This window comes from Taudactylus pleione, unplaced genomic scaffold, assembly GCF_031769625.1.
Source record: "Taudactylus pleione unplaced genomic scaffold, aTauple2 ptg001067l, whole genome shotgun sequence".
Lineage (NCBI taxonomy): Eukaryota > Metazoa > Chordata > Amphibia > Anura > Myobatrachidae > Taudactylus > Taudactylus pleione.
Window position 1 is genome coordinate 174,144 of NW_028285468.1, and position 19,355 is coordinate 193,498.

General features: G+C 49.8%; 2 protein-coding genes across 2 annotated transcripts in view; one reads left to right on the forward strand and one right to left on the reverse strand.

Annotated features, from left to right (window-relative positions):
* LOC148453884 (uncharacterized) overlaps positions 1–412 on the reverse strand; it is an 80,095-nt gene extending 79,683 nt beyond the window's left edge. The window contains exon 1 of the mRNA XM_088461561.1: positions 326–412. The gene's annotated coding sequence lies outside the window, so the exon portion shown is untranslated. The remainder of the gene's footprint in view (positions 1–325) is intronic.
* A 293-nt stretch (positions 413–705) lies between these two features.
* The window catches only part of LOC148453886 (uncharacterized), a 142,437-nt gene continuing 123,787 nt past the window's right edge, over positions 706–19,355 (forward strand). Inside the window, exon 1 of the mRNA XM_088461565.1 lies at positions 706–739. The gene's annotated coding sequence lies outside the window, so the exon portion shown is untranslated. The remainder of the gene's footprint in view (positions 740–19,355) is intronic.

A 19,355-nucleotide genomic window follows, 5' to 3' on the forward strand; every position in this document is an offset into this window, starting at 1 on the left:
CATGCCAATACTGGGGTCTGCTCCACCTGTATTAGACCAACACTGGGGTCTGCTCCACCTGTATAATGGTGATGCAGCACCAGAGTCTGCTACAGCTGTATTATAGTAACAGAATGTTGTGCTCCATCTGTATTATACCAACCCTGGCGTCTACTCTACCTGTATATACATAGTGCAGCACTAAAGGCTGCTCCAGCTGTATTGTAGTAACACCAGGGTCTATTACTTCTGTATTATATAGAACACTGATGTCTGCTCTACCTGTATGATAATAATGAGGCACCACAGTCTGCTCCCCCTGTATAATAACAATAAGTCCCATCACCTGCTGCTTATTCCTGCTGGGACCGTCACCCGGAAGCTGCAGTTATACAAGAAGACACGCCCCTCTGTATAGCCACGCCCCTCTCTCCTCCGTGTAGCTATGGCTACTGTCTGCCCCGCCTCTTTTATCATAATGACCGCCCTCCTCTCATTCACCTCAGTGCGGTGATTGGCAGCAGCGAGTAGCCAATCAGGCGGCACAAAGTAGGAAGGACGTCCTGTAACTAAGCAGCCACCTGCACCTACCGCTCACAGTTTAATCACTAGAGTAACAAATGTATAGTCGAATGGTGTCCTCATGTACGGTGACCGGCGGCCATATTCTTATAGTCTCCCAGTCACAGAGCAGAGGGGGCGGGGCCACAGGGGCTTTAGCTGCCATTTTGTCATAGACATTCCTGATAACTGGAGCCAGGTAACGTGTCCTGTATGTATTATATTATTATTATATAGGGGGGAGGGGACCGTACAGTGATATATGAGGGGGAATAACACAGCTCCCAGCACACACTGATATGTGGTATTATTATTATATAGGGGAGAGGGGACCGTACAGTGATATATGAGGGGGAATAACACATTTCCCAGCACACACTGACATGTGGTGGTATTATTATTATTATATAGGGGAGAGGGGACTGTACAGTGATATATGAGGGGGAATAACACAGCCCCCAGCACACACTGATATGTGGTATTATTATTATTATATAGGGGAGAGGGGACCGTACAGTGATATATGAGGGGGAATTACACAGCTCCCAGCACACACTGATATGTGGTATTATTATTATATAGGGGAGAGAGGACTGTACAGTGATATATGAGGGGGAATTACACAGCTCCCAGCACACACTATGTGATATTATTATATAGGGGGAGGGGACTGTACAGTGATATATGAGGGGGAATAACACAGCTCCCAGCACACACTGAGATTTGGTATTATTATTATATTGGGGGGAGGGGACCGTACAGTGATATATGAGGAGGAATAACACAGCTCCCAGCACACACTGATATGTGGTATTATTATTATATAGGGGAGAGGGGACCGTACAGTGATATATGAGGGGGAATTACACAGCTCCCAGCACACCCTATGTGATATTATTATTATATAGGGGGAGGGGACCGTACAGTGATATATGAGGGGGAATAACACATCTCCCACGACTGCAGCCGGATCGCCGGGGACAGGTAAGCCGCGAGCAGCGCTAACTTGCGTTGCTCGCGGGTATATGCAATCTTGAGCCGCCGGTCTCTGGGGACAGACCAGCGGCGCTAGTAGTGGCGGCAAGCTCTCCCTCTCCAGGCATACCCCGCGCGTCTGCTAGACCACCAGGGAGTAATGGCTGGAGGGGAACCAGCATCCCTGGGGTTAATCACTAACCAGGGGAGAGAGCCTTCCCTGGTTTAGTGGCTACTCCCCTCAGCTCAGCGCGCCTTTTCCCACGTGTACTGGCAACGCTGAGCTGCTCTCCTCATGCGGCCACTCCTCGTCTGAGGTCTCCGGCAGCCATCTTCTACTGGCAGCATCGCAGATCTCCCAGGCGGTGCGTGGACCAGTCCCCCTGCATACCTCTCCCCTGCAAAAGGACAGCGTACACAGTACTATAGCCCTCCCAGACACTGAATCAGGGCAGGTTGATTGTAGTGAAAGGTGCAGTGAATATTGACTTTTCTGAATGTTATGTGACTTTTGCTAGTGCTGCCTGTCTGTGCTGATTTCTACTTACTGTCAGCTTATACCTATCCCTTTCCTTCTCCTACGGCCCGGCAGGTGTGTGGGGGAAGGGCGTTTTTCTGTGGACCTCACGTGTGTATATATATCAAGTATTTGTGAGGTCAGTCACATACAGTTGGGTTATACACAGTACCCTATTGTGGGCTGTTGTGTTGCATTCTGGTGACTGCGCAGGTGTTACACACCATACTTCTCTATTGTGATATATATATATATATATATTCTGTCATGTCAGATGAGCAGATTGAGCGCTCTGTGGCTCCTGTGTTGTCCTCCTGCAGACGCTGTTCTGCAGGGGTGGAGAGGGAGGATTTATCACAGGATGGTCTGTGCGGGCTTTGCCAGCTACTGCCTGGGCTCTCTCAACTTCCTACATCGCAGGACAATGTGGGCGATGTTTTCTCAGGTGCTGGTGTCAATCGCGGACCGTCTAGCGTTCCTGACTGCTGTCCCTACTAGGGCGTTGCCCCAGTCGAACATCCCCCATTCCCCGGGTATTCCACAGTTATTGCAGGCTACCCCGGGTCTCAGACTGTTGGGCAGTATTCGGGGTTGCCTATGTATGTTCAGTCTACCCCTGTGTCGCAACAGTCTGTAGTGCCCTTTCAGGGTTTTCCTCAGGCGGCTCCACCACCCTGGGTGGATGTACTCTCCAGCTCTGTCCAGAGTTTGGCGGCCTCGTCGTCGGCTTTACAGTCAATGTTACAGGGTGACATGCCTCCAAAGGCGTCTAAGCGCCCAGTGCTGGCTGCCCAGGCTACACATTTAACAGACACGGACGTCTGTTCAGATGATGGGGAGGTACATGAGGACACTGACTCTGATGCCACGGCTCAGGAGATAGAGACTAAGGGCCTGATTCTGCTCAGGGTCGATGTTAGGCCACTGTGCATGCGCACGCCGGACCCGGCTCCGATGTGCGCATGCGCGAGACCCAGCTAACGGCGGGCGCTCCGTCGCTCCGAGTCTCGCACCAAAATTGACGGTCTTGCGGCTGTCAATTTTGATCGACAGCTCGCACCGTTTTGGAGGCGTGGCGTGGGGGTGGCTTCACAAACGGAGGCGTTCCCATTCGAACGCCTGCCGTTTGTGGGCGGCCCCACTGACACCACCAGTGATGTCAGTGGGAGAGCTTCTGGCTCTATTAGAGCCAGAAGCTCTCTGGGGCTTTGCGGCCACGAGACCCTACCACAAGGGTCTCGTTGCAAGCCCGATGGTCTTGACCATTGCGACCATTATCCTGGCTGCTCGCAATAGCTGTGGGTGGTCCGCTCCAAAAAAAACCCCAAAAAACGCCCTGATTCAGAGCGTCCGGCTCTGAATCAGGCCTAAAGTCCTCCATTAATGTGCCGGCGTTGGTTAGGGCGGTGTGGGCCATCCTGCACATAGAGGATGATGCACCGACCCCTAGGTCTAAGTATCCTAATTTTAAGAAGGCTAAGGTGACTTCGACGGTTTTTCCCGTCTGATCAGTTGAAGGATCATATGGCGGGGACCTGGCAGTTGCCTAGTAAGAGATTCCAGCCACAAAAACGTCTGACATCCAATTATCTGTTTCCTGAGGATCATTGCAGGAAATGGGATTCCCATGTCACCCGCTTAATCAAAAGCACTACATTGCCTTTACCGTCTATCTCCACCCTCAAGGATCCCATGGATAGGAAGGTGGAGACTTGTTTAAAGTCCATCTACTCTCTCTCAGGGGCAGTGGCCCGTCTGTCTACGGCCATCTCCTGGGTGGCTAAAGCCATTGAGAGCTGGGCCAATGCGTTAGAGGATACCTTTCCAGACGATGCTCCAGATGTCCAGAGAGCGTTAATTGGACAGATGAGGGATGCGGCGTCCTATACTGGGGAAGCGTCATTGGATACAAGCCTGCTGACCTCTAGAGTTGTCGGTCCTTGTGGCTGAGGTCCTGGAGATCTGACGCAGATTCTAAGAAGGGCCTGGAGGCCTACCCTTTAATGGGGAGTTGTTATTTGGTCCAGACCTGGATAAAATAGTGGATACGCTGGCTAAATCCAAGTCAGCATTCCTCCCTTCGAGTACATCGCATCCAAAGGTCAGGAGCTCTGCCCTTTGGTCCTTTCGAGGCAGTCGGCGACCAAGGCCGCCTCTAAGCCAAAGAAGCAGGCATTGGAGTGCTAGGCGCCCTTCTTCCAAGCAGGAAGATAAACCTTCTGCCTGATAGAACGGGCCTCCCTCTGGAGGACCCCAGAGTGGGAGGCCGACTTCTTCAATTTGCCCAGTGCTGGCACAATACCACCACGGATGCCTGGGTTCGAGAAGTGGTCTCCCAGGGGTACGCCCTGTCCTTTCGGCACAGACCGCCCCACCGTGTTTTCTGCATGAGTCCTCAGGACAAAACCAAATTTTTGCAGATTCAAGAAGCTATATAGTCCTTGCTGAAAGCAGGGGTCATTGTTCCCATTCCTCAGTCACAACAGGGGACGGGGTACTACTCTACTCTGTTTCTGGTGCAGGAACCAAATGGTTCTCATTGCCCTATCCTCAATTTGAAGTCTCTGAACAAGTTCCTCAGAGTTCCCAAATTCAGGATGGAAACATTACGTTCCATCATTCTGGCGATGGAACCGGGGGATTACATGGTCTCCCTGGATATCCAGGACGCCTACCTCCATGTTCCTATAGTTCCTTCACACCAGTGGTATCTGAGGTTTGCTATACTGCAACATCACTACCAATTTCGGGCGCTACCCTTTGGCCTCTCTACGGCACCAAGGGTTTTCACCAAAGTGATGGCGGTCATGGCCACCCCCCTTCGGAGCCAGAATGTACGGCCCTTTTGGATCCGGACTGGGTTCTGCTCACAACAGATGCCAGTCTCCAGAGTTGGGGGGCAGTGACTGGCTCGTTGTCACTTCACTTCAGAACCGCTTCCCCAAGAAGCGGTTCTCCCCATCAACATTCTGGAGCTGCGGGCCATGTAGAGGGTCCTGCAGTCGTCCGGCACCGCTCTTCTAGGAAAGACAGTACAGGTTCAATCCGACAACGCCACCACAGTGGCATACAATAACCACCAGGGAGGAACTCGCAGTCGTGCTGCGATGTCGGAGGTGTCTTGCATCCTGGCTTGGCCGGAGTGCCACATTCCAGCAATCTCGGCAGTCTTCATCCCCGCAGTCCTCAATTGGGAGGCGTACTTCCTCAGCCGTCACGACGTGCATCCCGGGGAATGGTCACTTCACCCAGAGGTATTTCAGCTACTCGTGGACTGATGGGGGCTGCCGGAGCTGGACCTGATGGCCTCCCGTCAGAATCACAAGTTGCCTGTGTACGGGTCAAGGACAAAGACACAGGCGCAAGTCTGGTAGATGCACTGTCGGTGAAATGGACGTTTCAACTGGCGTATCTGTTTCCTCCGATATTCCTGCTGCCTCGGGTACTACGGAAATTCAAGCAGGATGGCGGCACGCTTCTGCTGGTGGCTCCTGCGTGGCCCAGACGTCCTTGGTACTCCGATCTGCGGAGCCTCTCCATCTACACTCCGTACCTTCTTCCTCAGCGTCAGGGACCTGTTGTCTCAAGGGACCTGCCTTTGCCTGGATCTGGGTCGGCTGTCTTTGATGGCGTGGCTCTTGAGACAGCCGTCCTAAGGTCTTGGGGCTTCTCAAGCTCTGTTATCAGTACCATGCTGAGGGCATGCAAGCCGGCTTCCGCTCGGATTTACCACAGAGTGTGGCACACTTACTTTCAGTGGTGTGAGTCCAGAAACTGTGATCCTCAGGTGTTCCGAGTTTCTAGGATTTTGGCTTTTCTTCAGTCAGGGATTGGACCTAGGCTTACGTTTTGCCTCCCTGAAGGTTAATGTGTCCGCGCTGTCTGTGTGGTTCCAACATAGGATCGCTACACTGCCAGATGTTGACACTTTTTTCCAAGGTGTTCTTCGAATCCAGCCTCCATTTGTGCCTCCAGTGGCTCCTTGGGACTTGGCGGTGGTTCTTCGGGCCCTGCATGGTCCTCCTTTTGAGCCTCTTGAGTCGGTGGAACTCAAGTGGTTAATGTTTAAGATTGTTTGTTTTTCTCCTGGCGATTGCTTCTGCCAGGAGGGTATCAGAATTGGGGGGTGCTCTCCTGTCGTCCCCCTTTTCTGATTTTTCACCAGGACATGGCGGTGCTTCGCACTCGTCCTGAGTTTCTGCCTAAAGTGGTTTCTAAGTTCCACATTAATTAGGAACTTGTTGTACCAGCTTTTCAGTCACCTGATCTTTCAGCTGGTGAGGCTTCCATGGATGTAGTTCGTGCTCTCAGAATTTATGTGGACCGGACTGATTCCGTTAAGAAGTCTGATTCTTTGTTTGTCCTCTTTGGTTTTCACAGGAGGGGTTGGCCTGCCAACAAACAAACGTTAGCCCGTAGGCTTTGTTCGGTTATTTGTGAGGCTTATGCACAGGAGGTTTTACCTATTCCACCCTCTGTTAAGGCTCATTCCACTCGGTCTGTGGGTCCCTTTTGGGCTGCTAGACGTGGCGCCTCTGCTGTTCAGCTATGTAAGGCAGCCACCTGGTCTTCCATTCAGACATTTTTGAGGTTCTATGTGTTTGACACCTTTGCCTCTGAGGTTGCATCCTTCGGGTGCTGGGTTCTCCTTTCTGCACAGGAGCGTCCCCGCCCTTAGTTGAACTGCTTTGGGACATCCCCAAGGTCAACCCTGTGGACCCCATATGAACCCTGAAGTAGAAAACAAGAGATATGGTAAAAACTTACCTTTGTTATCTCTGTTTCTACGAAGTCCATAGGGTCCACAGGGCACCCGCCCTGACGCACCTGGCATCATATGGGCTGTATGGTTGGTCACCGGTTTTCCGTCTCACATTTCTGTGAGTATGGTTTCTTGTGTGTTCCAGTCTTCCTTCTCTCTGTTTCGTCTCCTCCTCCGGCCTTGGCTGCTTACCAACTGAGATGCCTGTGGCTCGGGGGCGGGTTATAGAGGAGGATGGACCCAAGTGCATCCTGGGAGCAGCAAAATCTTTAACTGCATGGTGCCCGTGGATCCAGATCCAGCTATACCCCAAGGTCAACCCTGTGGACCCTATGGATTTTGTAGAAACATAGATAACAAAGGTAAGTTCTTACCATATCTCTTGTTATATTATTATATAGAGGGGAGGGGACTGTACAGTGATATATTCAAGCCAGGTGGCATCAAGAAGTATCTGGGTGGGGGCCTTCACTGGCCCCTTTTGCAGGTTACACAGAATATATTTTTATACAGCAGCTCCACAGATACTGTCCCACTTTTAGACTCCCATATACTGTGCCCACAAATTTTTTCTTTCAGCTCCAACACAGAGACTGGACGCAGGTCTACTCTCTTTAATCAGTTCAGGCAACTGCTCCCACCTGAACAGTGCACCTATGCTTTTATACAGGGGAATTTTTGCCCTCCAGTCTGACACCGCCCCTGCACTGTGATGAACAACGTCCCCCCGCCCCGTTGCAACATCCCCTGCCCGGCACTATCACGCACCCCAATGCCACATCCCCTGCCCGACACCTCCCCCTGTCCCAATGCAGCGTCACCTGCTCGGCACATATGCCCGCCCCAATGCGCCGTGTCCCGAAACCCTCACTAACGTGAAGAACATGTGACATCGGCATCACATCTGGAACCCGTGTCCGTGGCTACAAGGACACATTAAGGGTGACCGGGTGACAGGAGACTTGGGGCGGAGGGGGAGTGCGAAGTGCTAGGCGGTAGCTGTTTCTTGTCGTGCGTTGCACTCAGAATATACAGCCTGGGGAGAACACTGCTATTCCTGTTGAGGATAACCTCTTAACCTATGTTGGGCACCCAATTAATAATACCTTTTGATGAATTTTTTTACAATTTTACCCTCATCTTTTCGGTGGTGGCACATGTTTCTTCCAGTACTTATCTTCTCTACAGTATCTTCTCTCAGTTGTCGGGGTTCCTTCTCTCTCTATGTTCCCATTGGTCCCGTCTGTGTTCCTCACAGCTGCTTTGAGCGATCCAGGTCCTGTCTGTGTTCCTCACAGCTGCTGTGAAAAAATTCCAGGGTGCTGAATTCCTTCTGTCTTTTGCTTTGGAAAACAGATAATTAATTAGTGGCATATTCAGGCGCAATAGAAGTATATAGTGGTAATGCTCAGCCACTGGAAGTCTTTATAATGGTATAATGTATCATATATATGTGCGAGGAATGTTTACGTATTGGTCATGTCCCAGGAGGGTTATGGGGGACTTCAGGAATCACCCAGAGCTTCTGAAAAAACTTGGCATGTAACTAGATACTTGTAATGACAGCTGTGGAGTTAGGAGCGGAATACATAGGAATTACCGCCGGACACAAGTCCGGTGGTTTAAATCCCGACAGCGGCAGGCCGACATGGCTGAAAATCCCAATCGTCCCCAGGTAAGTATGAACTAACCCCCCTAACACTAACCCTCCTTAGGGGTGCCTAACCCTAACCTTCCCCCCCAGTGCCTAACCCTAATCCCCCCTCTAAGTGCCTAAACCTAACCCCCCCTTCCCCACCGCCTAAACCTACGTCCCCCGGGGGGTTGCCTAACCCTAATTCCACCCCAGGAGCCCTAAACCTAACATCCCCCACCCCCCCGCATCTGTCTGCAGCGGCGCTCGGCATCACTTCGATCGGGATGCCGGGCGCTGGTCTCCCGGCGTCGGTAAAATGACAGGCATCTAGAATTAGACGTCTGTCATTTAACCCTCGCTGGGATAAAGCAGTCGGGAAGCCGGCTGTCGGGCTTACGTGCGCCGGCTTCCCAATTGCATACTGTCAGGAGCATAGTGAAATATAAAATGTTGAATGACACAAAAGCATAGTGCAGGTAATGCAGAGAAGCCAGGAGTGATACATGAACCAGAAGGGAACTGGTGGTAAACAGAAACTTGAAGGTCTGCAAAACTGGATACAAACAAGAACCATATGCTGCAGAGTGGGTGAGTCAGAGTCACATGCAGCAATAGGAGGGACAGCTTGCAGAGGCCCAGCTGGATTTAGCTGCACATAGTATAGGCTGGGGATATACAGAGTGGATACAAACAAGAACCATATGCTGCAGAGTGGGTGAGTCAGAGTCACATACAGTAATAGGAGGGACAGCTTGCAGAGGCCCAGCTGGCTTTAGCTGCACATATTATAGGCTGGAGATATACAGACTGGGTACAAACAAGAACCATATACTGCAGAGTGGGTGAGTCAGATTCACATGCAGCAATAGGAGGGACAGCTTGCAGAGGCCCAGCTGGCTTTAGCTGCACATATTATAGGCTGGGGATATACAGACTGGGTACAAACAAGAACCATATACTGCAGAGTGGATGAGTCAGAGTCACATGCAGCAATAGGAGGGACAGCTTGCAGAGGCCCAGCTGGATTTAGCTGCATATATTATAGGCTGGGGATATACAGACTGGGTACAAACAAGAACCATATACTGCAGAGTGGGTGAGTCAGAGTCACATGCAGCAATAGGAGGGACAGCTTGCAGAGGCCCAGCTGGATTTAGCTGCACATATTATAGGCTGAGGATATACAGACTGGATACAAACAAGAACCATATACTGCAGAGTGGGTGAGTCAGAGTCACATGCAGTAATAGGAGGGACAGCTTGCAGAGGCCCAGCTGGCTTTAGCTGCACATATTATAGGCTGGGGATATACAGACTGGGTACAAACAAGAACCATATGCTGCAGAGTGGATGAGTCAGAGTCACATGCAGTAATAGGAGGGACAGCTTGCAGAGGCCCAGCTGGCTTTAGCTGCACATATTATAGGCTGAGGATATACAGACTGGATACAAACAAGAACCATATGCTACAGAGTGGGTGAGTCAGAGTCACATGCAGCAATAGGAGGGACAGCTTGCAGAGGCCCAGCTGGCTTTAGCTGCACATATTATAGGCTGGGGATATACAGACTGGATACAAACAAGAACCGTATACTGCAGAGTGGGTGAGTCAGAGTCACATGCAGTAATAGGAGGGACAGCTTGCAGAGACCCAGCTGGCTTTAGCTGCACATATTATAGGCTGGGGATATACAGACTGGATACAAACAAGAACCGTATACTGCAGAGTGGGTGAGTCAGAGTCACATGCAGTAATAGGAGGGACAGCTTGCAGAGGCCCAGCTGGCTTTAGCTGCACATATTATAGGCTGGGGATATACAGACTGGGTACAAACAAGAACCATATACTGCAGAGTGGATGAGTCAGAGTCACATGCAGCAATAGGAGGGACAGCTCGCAGAGACCCAGCTGGCTTTAGCTGCACATATTATAGGCTGGGGATATACAGACTGGGTACAAACAAGAACCATATACTGCAGAGTGGGTGAGTCAGAGTCACATGCAGCAATAGGAGGGACAGCTTGCAGAGGCCCAGCTGGATTTAGCTGCACATATTATAGGCTGAGGATATACAGACTGGATACAAAAAAGAACCATATACTGCAGAGTGGGTGAGTCAGAGTCACATGCAGTAATAGGAGGGACAGCTTGCAGAGGCCCAGCTGGCTTTAGCTGCACATAGTATAGGCTGGGGATATACAGAGTGGATACAAACAAGAACCATATGCTGCAGAGTGGATGAGTCAGAGTCACATGCAGTAATAGGAGGGACAGCTTGCAGAGGCCCAGCTGGCTTTAGCTGCACATATTATAGGCTGGGGATATACAGACTGGGTACAAACAAGAACCATATGCTGCAGAGTGGATGAGTCAGAGTCACATGCAGTAATAGGAGGGACAGCTTGCAGAGGCCCAGCTGGCTTTAGCTGCACATAGTATAGGCTGGGGATATACAGAGTGGATACAAACAAGAACCATATGCTGCAGAGTGGGTGAGTCAGAGTCACATACAGTAATAGGAGGGACAGCTTGCAGAGGCCCAGCTGGCTTTAGCTGCACATATTATAGGCTGGGGATATACAGACTGGATACAAACAAGAGCCATATACTGCAGAGTGGGTGAGTCAGAGTCACATGCAGTAATAGGAGGGACAGCTTGCAGAGGCCCAGCTGGCTTTAGCTGCACATATTATAGGCTGGGGATATACAGACTGGGTACATACAAGAACCATATACTGCAGAGTGGATGAGTCAGAGTCACATGCAGTAATAGGAGGCACAGCTTGCAGAGGCCCAGCTGGCTTTAGCTGCACATATTATAGGCTGGAGATATACAGACTGGGTACATACAAGAACCATATACTGCAGAGTGGGTGAGTCAGAGTCACATGCAGTAATAGGAGGGACAGCTTGCAGAGGCCCAGCTGGCTTTAGCTGCACATATTATAGGCTGGGGATATACAGACTGGATACAAAAAAGAACCATACGCTGCAGAGTGGGTGAGTCAGACTCACATGCAGCAATAGGAGGGACAGCTTGCAGAGGCCCAGCTGGCTTTAGCTGCACATATTATAGGCTGGGGATATACAGACTGGATACAAACAAGAACCGTCTACTGCAGAGTGGGTGAGTCAGAGTCACATGCAGTAATAGGAGGGACAGCTTGCAGAGGCCCAGCTGGCTTTAGCTGCACATATTATAGGCTGGGGATATACAGACTGGGTACAAACAAGAACCATATGCTGCAGAGTGGGTGAGTCAGAGTCACATGCAGTAATAGGAGGGACAGCTTGCAGAGGCCCAGCTGGCTTTAGCTGCACATATTATAGGCTGGGGATATACAGACTGGGTACAAACAAGAACCATATGCTGCAGAGTGGGTGAGTTAGAGTCACATGCAGTAATAGGAGGGACAGCTTGCAGAGGCCCAGCTGGCTTTAGCTGCACATATTATAGGCTGGGGATATACAGACTGGATACAAACAAGAACCATATACTGCAGAGTGGATGAGTCAGAGTCACATGCAGTAATAGGAGGGACAGCTTGCAGAGGCCCAGCTGGCTTTAGCTGCACATATTATAGGCTGGGGATATACAGACTGGATACAAACAAGAACCATATACTGCAGAGTGGGTGAGTCAGAGTCACATACAGTAATAGGAGGGACAGCTTGCAGAGGCCCAGCTGGCTTTAGCTGCACATATTATAGGCTGGAGATATACAGACTGGGTACAAACAAGAACCATATACTGCAGAGTGGATGAGTCAGAGTCACATGCAGCAATAGGAGGGACAGCTTGCAGAGGCCCATCTGGCTTTAGCTGCACATATTATAGGCTGGGGATATACAGACTGGGTACAAACAAGAGCCATATACTGCAGAGTGGGTGAGTCAGAGTCACATGCAGTAATAGGAGGGACAGCTTGCAGAGGCCCAGCTGGCTTTAGCTGCACATATTACAGGCTGGGGATATACAGACTGGGTACATACAAGAACCATATACTGCAGAGTGGATGAGTCAGAGTCACATGCAGTAATAGGAGGGACAGCTTGCAGAGGCCCAGCTGGCTTTAGCTGCACATAGTATAGGCTGGGGATATACAGAGTGGATACAAACAAGAACCATATGCTGCAGAGTGGGTGAGTCAGAGTCACATACAGTAATAGGAGGGACAGCTTGCAGAGGCCCAGCTGGCTTTAGCTGCACATATTATAGGCTGGGGATATACAGACTGGATACAAACAAGAGCCATATACTGCAGAGTGGGTGAGTCAGAGTCACATGCAGTAATAGGAGGGACAGCTTGCAGAGGCCCAGCTGGCTTTAGCTGCACATATTATAGGCTGGGGATATACAGACTGGGTACAAACAAGAACCATATACTGCAGAGTGGATGAGTCAGAGTCACATACAGTAATAGGAGGGACAGCTTGCAGAGGCCCATCTGGCTTTAGCTGCACATATTATAGGCTGGGGATATACAGACTGGATACAAACAAGAGCCATATACTGCAGAGTGGATGAGTCAGAGTCACATGCAGCAATAGGAGGGACAGCTTGCAGAGGCCCAGCTGGCTTTAGCTGCACATATTATAGGCTGGGGATATACAGACTGGATACAAACAAGAGCCATATACTGCAGAGTGGGTGAGTCAGAGTCACATGCAGTAATAGGAGGGACAGCTTGCAGAGGCCCAGCTGGCTTTAGCTGCACATATTATAGGCTGGGGATATACAGACTGGATACAAACAAGAACCGTCTACTGCAGAGTGGATGAGTCAGAGTCACATGCAGCAATAGGAGGGACAGCTTGCAGAGGCCCAGCTGGCTTTAGCTGCACATATTATAGGCTGGAGATATACAGACTGGGTACATACAAGAACCATATACTGCAGAGTGGGTGAGTCAGAGTCACATGCAGCAATAGGAGGGACAGCTTGCAGAGGCCCAGCTGGATTTAGCTGCACATATTATAGGCTGAGGATATACAGACTGGATACAAACAAGAACCATATACTGCAGAGTGGGTGAGTCAGAGTCACATGCAGTAATAGGAGGGACAGCTTGCAGAGGCCCAGCTGGCTTTAGCTGCACATATTATAGGCTGGGGATATACAGACTGGATACATACAAGAACCATATACTGCAGAGTGGGTGAGTCAGAGTCACATGCAGTAATAGGAGGGACAGCTTGCAGAGGCCCAGCTGGCTTTAGCTGCACATATTACAGGCTGGGGATATACAGACTGGGTACATACAAGAACCATATACTGCAGAGTGGATGAGTCAGAGTCACATACAGTAATAGGAGGGACAGCTTGCAGAGACCCAGCTGGCTTTAGCTGCACATATTATAGGCTGGGGATATACAGACTGGGTACAAACAAGAACCATATACTGCAGAGTGGATGAGTCAGAGTCACATACAGTAATAGGAGGGACAGCTTGCAGAGACCCAGCTGGCTTTAGCTGCACATATTATAGGCTGGGGATATACAGACTGGATACAAACAAGAGCCATATACTGCAGAGTGGGTGAGTCAGAGTCACATGCAGTAATAGGAGGGACAGCTTGCAGAGGCCCAGCTGGCTTTAGCTGCACATATTACAGGCTGGGGATATACAGACTGGGTACATACAAGAACCATATACTGCAGAGTGGATGAGTGAGTCACATGCAGTAATAGGAGGCACAGCTTGCAGAGGCCCAGCTGGCTATAGCTGCACATATTATAGGCAGAGGATATACAGACTGGATACAAACAAGAGCCATATACTGCAGAGTGGGTGAGTCAGAGTCACATGCAGTAATAGGAGGGACAGCTTGCAGAGACCCAGCTGGCTTTAGCTGCACATATTATAGGCTGGGGATATACAGACTGGATACAAACAAGAGCCATATACTGCAGAGTGGGTGAGTCAGAGTCACATGCAGTAATAGGAGGGACAGCTTGCAGAGGCCCAGCTGGCTTTAGCTGCACATATTATAGGCTGGGGATATACAGACTGGATACAAACAAGAGCCGTATACTGCAGAGTGGGTGAGTCAGAGTCACATGCAGCAATAGGAGGGACAGCTTGCAGAGGCCCAGCTGGCTTTAGCTGCACATATTATAGGCTGAGGATATACAGACTGGATACAAACAAGAACCGTATACTGCAGAGTGGGTGAGTCAGAGTCACATGCAGTAATAGGAGGGACAGCTTGCAGAGGCCCAGCTGGCTTTAGCTGCACATATTATAGGCTGGGGATATACAGACTGGGTACAAACAAGAACCATATGCTGCAGAGTGGGTGAGTCAGAGTCACATGCAGTAATAGGAGGGACAGCTTGCAGAGACCCAGCTGGCTTTAGCTGCACATATTATAGGCTGGGGATATACAGACTGGATACAAACAAGAACCATATACTGCAGAGTGGATGAGTCAGAGTCACATGCAGTAATAGGAGGGACAGCTTGCAGTGGCCCAGCTGGCTTTAGCTGCACATATTATAGGCTGGAGATATACAGACTGGGTACATACAAGAACCATATACTGCAGAGTGGGTGAGTCAGAGTCACATGCAGTAATAGGAGGGACAGCTTGCAGAGGCCCAGCTGGCTTTAGTTGCACATATTATAGGCTGGGGACATACAGACTGGGTACAAACAAGAACCATATACTGCAGAGTGGATGAGTCAGAGTCACATGCAGCAATAGGAGGGACAGCTTGCAGAGACCCAGCTGGCTTTAGCTGCACATATTATAGGCTGGGGATATACAGACTGGATACAAACAAGAACCATATACTGCAGAGTGGGTGAGTCAGAGTCACATGCAGCAATAGGAGGGACAGCTTGCAGAGGCCCAGCTGGATTTAGCTGCACATATTATAGGCTGAGGATATACAGACTGGATACAAACAAGAACCATATACTGCAGAGTGGGTGAGTCAGAGTCACATGCAGTAATAGGAGGGACAGCTTGCAGAGGCCCAGCTGGCTTTAGCTGCACATATTATAGGCTGGGGATATACAGACTGGATACAAACAAGAGCCATATACTGCAGAGTGGATGAGTCAGAGTCACATGCAGCAATAGGAGGGACAGCTTGCAGAGGCCCAGCTGGCTTTAGCTGCACATATTATAGGCTGGGGATATACAGACTGGGTACAAACAAGAGCCATATACTGCAGAGTGGGTGAGTCAGAGTCACATGCAGTAATAGGAGGCACAGCTTGCAGAGGCCCAGCTGGCTTTAGCTGCACATATTATAGGCTGGGGACATACAGACTGGGTACATACAAGAACCATATACTGCAGAGTGGATGAGTGAGTCACATGCAGTAATAGGAGGCACAGCTTGCAGAGGCCCAGCTGGCTTTAGCTGCACATATTATAGGCTGGAGATATACAGACTGGGTACATACAAGAACCATATACTGCAGAGTGGGTGAGTCAGAGTCACATGCAGTAATAGGAGGGACAGCTTGCAGAGGCCCAGCTGGCTTTAGCTGCACATATTATAGGCTGGGGATATACAGACTGGGTACAAACAAGAACCATATACTGCAGAGTGGGTGAGTCAGAGTCACATGCAGTAATAGGAGGGACAGCTTGCAGAGGCCCAGCTGGATTTAGCTGCACATATTATAGGCAGAGGATATACAGACTGGATACAAACAAGAACCATATACTGCAGAGTGGGTGAGTCAGAGTCACATGCAGTAATAGGAGGGACAGCTTGCAGAGGCCCAGCTGGCTTTAGCTGCACATAGTATAGGCTGGGGATATACAGAGTGGATACAAACAAGAACCATATGCTGCAGAGTGGATGAGTCAGAGTCACATACAGTAATAGGAGGGACAGCTTGCAGAGGCCCAGCTGGCTTTAGCTGCACATATTATAGGCTGGGGATATACAGACTGGATACAAACAAGAACCATATACTGCAGAGTGGGTGAGTCAGAGTCACATGCAGTAATAGGAGGGACAGCTTGCAGAGGCCCAGCTGGCTTTAGCTGCACATATTACAGGCTGGGGATATACAGAGTGGGTACAAACAAGAACCATATACTGCAGAGTGGATGAGTCAGAGTCACATACAGTAATAGGAGGGACAGCTTGCAGAGACCCAGCTGGCTTTAGCTGCACATATTATAGGCTGGGGATATACAGACTGGATACAAACAAGAGCCATATACTGCAGAGTGGGTGAGTCAGAGTCACATGCAGTAATAGGAGGGACAGCTTGCAGAGGCCCAGCTGGCTTTAGCTGCACATATTATAGGCTGGGGATATACAGACTGGATACAAACAAGAGCCATATACTGCAGAGTGGGTGAGTCAGAGTCACATGCAGTAATAGGAGGGACAGCTTGCAGAGGCCCAGCTGGCTTTAGCTGCACATATTATAGGCTGGGGATATACAGACTGGATACAAACAAGAGCCGTATACTGCAGAGTGGGTGAGTCAGAGTCACATGCAGCAATAGGAGGGACAGCTTGCAGAGGCCCAGCTGGCTTTAGCTGCACATATTATAGGCTGAGGATATACAGACTGGATACAAACAAGAACCGTATACTGCAGAGTGGGTGAGTCAGAGTCACATACAGTAATAGGAGGGACAGCTTGCAGAGGCCCAGCTGGCTTTAGCTGCACATATTATAGGCTGGGGATATACAGACTGGGTACAAACAAGAACCATATACTGCAGAGTGGGTGAGTCAGAGTCACATGCAGTAATAGGAGGGACAGCTTGCAGAGGCCCAGCTGGCTTTAGCTGCACATATTATAGGCTGGGGATATACAGACTGGGTACAAACAAGAACCATATGCTGCAGAGTGGGTGAGTCAGAGTCACATGCAGTAATAGGAGGGACAGCTTGCAGAGGCCCAGCTGGCTTTAGCTGCACATATTATAGGCTGGGGATATACAGACTGGATACAAACAAGAACCATATACTGCAGAGTGGGTGAGTCAGAGTCACATACAGTAATAGGAGGGACAGCTTGCAGAGGCCCAGCTGGCTTTAGTTGCACATATTATAGGCTGGGGACATACAGACTGGGTACAAACAAGAACCATATACTGCAGAGTGGATGAGTCAGAGTCACATGCAGCAATAGGAGGGACAGCTTGCAGAGACCCAGCTGGCTTTAGCTGCACATATTATAGGCTGGGGATATACAGACTGGATACAAACAAGAACCATATACTGCAGAGTGGGTGAGTCAGAGTCACATGCAGCAATAGGAGGGACAGCTTGCAGAGGCCCAGCTGGCTTTAGCTGCACATAGTATAGGCTGAGGATATACAGACTGAGTACATACAAGAACCATATGCTGCAGAGTGGGTGAGTCAGAGTCACATACAGTAATAGGAGGGACAGCTTGCAGAGGCCCAGCTGGATTTAGCTGCACATATTATAGGCTGAGGATATACAGACTGGGTACAAACAAGAACCATATACTGCAGAGTGGATGAGTCAGAGTCACATACAGTAATAGGAGGGACAGCTTGCAGAGACCCAGCTGGCTTTAGCTGCACATATTATAGGCTGGGGATATACAGACTGGATACAAACAAGAGCCATATACTGCAGAGTGGGTGAGTCAGAGTCACATGCAGTAATAGGAGGGACAGCTTGCAGAGGCCCAGCTGGCTTTAGCTGCACATATTATAGGCTGGGGATATACAGACTGGATACAAACAAGAGCCATATACTGCAGAGTGGATGAGTCAGAGTCACATGCAGCAATAGGAGGGACAGCTTGCAGAGGCCCAGCTGGCTTTAGCTGCACATATTATAGGCTGGGGATATACAGACTGGATACAAACAAGAGCCATATACTGCAGAGTGGGTGTCAGAGTCACATGCAGTAATAGGAGGGACAGCTTGCAGAGGCCCAGCTGGCTTTAGCTGCACATATTATAGGCTGGGGATATACAGACTGGGTACATACAAGAACCATATACTGCAGAGTGGATGAGTCAGAGTCACATGCAGTAATAGGAGGCACAGCTTGCAGAGGCCTAGCTGGCTTTAGCTGCACATATTATAGGCTGGAGATATACAGACTGGGTACATACAAGAACCATATACTGCAGAGTGGGTGAGTCAGAGTCACATGCAGTAATAGGAGGGACAGCTTGCAGAGGCCCAGCTGGCTTTAGCTGCACATATTATAGGCTGGGGATATACAGACTGGGTACAAACAAGAACCATATACTGCAGAGTGGGTAAGTCAGAGTCACATGCAGCAATAGGAGGGACAGCTTGCAGAGGCCCAGCTGGATTTAGCTGCACATATTATAGGCTGAGGATATACAGACTGGATACAAACAAGAACCATATGCTGCAGAGTGGGTGAGTCAGAGTCACATGCAGCAATAGGAGGGACAGCTTGCAGAGGCCCAGCTGGCTTTAGTTGCACATATTATAGGCTGGGGACATACAGACTGGATACAAACAAGAGCCATATACTGCAGAGTGGGTGAGTCAGAGTCACATGCAGTAATAGGAGGGACAGCTTGCAGAGGCCCAGCTGGCTTTAGCTGCACATATTATAGGCTGGGGATATACAGACTGGATACAAACAAGAGCCATATACTGCAGAGTGGATGAGTCAGAGTCACATGCAGCAATAGGAGGGACAGCTTGCAGAGGCCCAGCTGGCTTTAGCTGCACATATTATAGGCTGGGGATATACAGACTGGATACAAACAAGAGCCATATACTGCAGAGTGGGTGAGTCAGAGTCACATGCAGTAATAGGAGGGACAGCTTGCAGAGGCCCAGCTGGCTTTAGCTGCACATATTATAGGCTGGGGATATACAGACTGGGTACATACAAGAACCATATACTGCAGAGTGGATGAGTCAGAGTCACATGCAGTAATAGGAGGCACAGCTTGCAGAGGCCCAGCTGGC